The sequence below is a fragment of the Anneissia japonica genome, unplaced genomic scaffold (assembly GCF_011630105.1).
Source record: "Anneissia japonica isolate Jap-2015-1 unplaced genomic scaffold, ASM1163010v1 scaffold287732_len518695_cov146, whole genome shotgun sequence".
NCBI lineage: Eukaryota > Metazoa > Echinodermata > Crinoidea > Comatulida > Comatulidae > Anneissia > Anneissia japonica.
The window spans coordinates 144,043-144,560 of NW_022755000.1; positions in this window are offsets into that span (position 1 = coordinate 144,043).

The window sequence follows — 518 nt, forward strand, 5'->3', positions numbered from 1 at the left end:
AAAAAAAAAAAAAAAAAAAAAATGGTTCGTGTGGGAATTGAACACACAACCACCAGGGTACCCGTAACATAATTAATAAAAACAAATTTCTAATTTGCATAATTAATTTTTGAAACATTTTTGTCTTTTTAAAAAAAAGTGCTTAAGTTATAAAGATGGTAACAATCAAAAATCGATTATAAATTTAATTCTTCATTTTATACAAAAAAATTAACCCTCTTGGCTGACGGCCCATTTTTGACACCATGACCATGCGTAATATTAACCTGCAGTGTATATATACAAAGAATTTTTTCTAGTAGGATAAGAGTTGACTAACTGGTACTTGGTGTGGTACTAGGTTTATCGCGTTTATGGCTTAGGGGTCGCGGTTTACCTCCCTCCGTTTAGTCATGCTGGATCAGGAGTAGTAAACTCGGCGATCGTGGGTTCGATTCCCGCACGGGGCAAATTTTTTTAAATTTATTTTTATTTTTTTATATTTTTAAGGTCGTGGGTTCGATTCCCACACGAGCCAG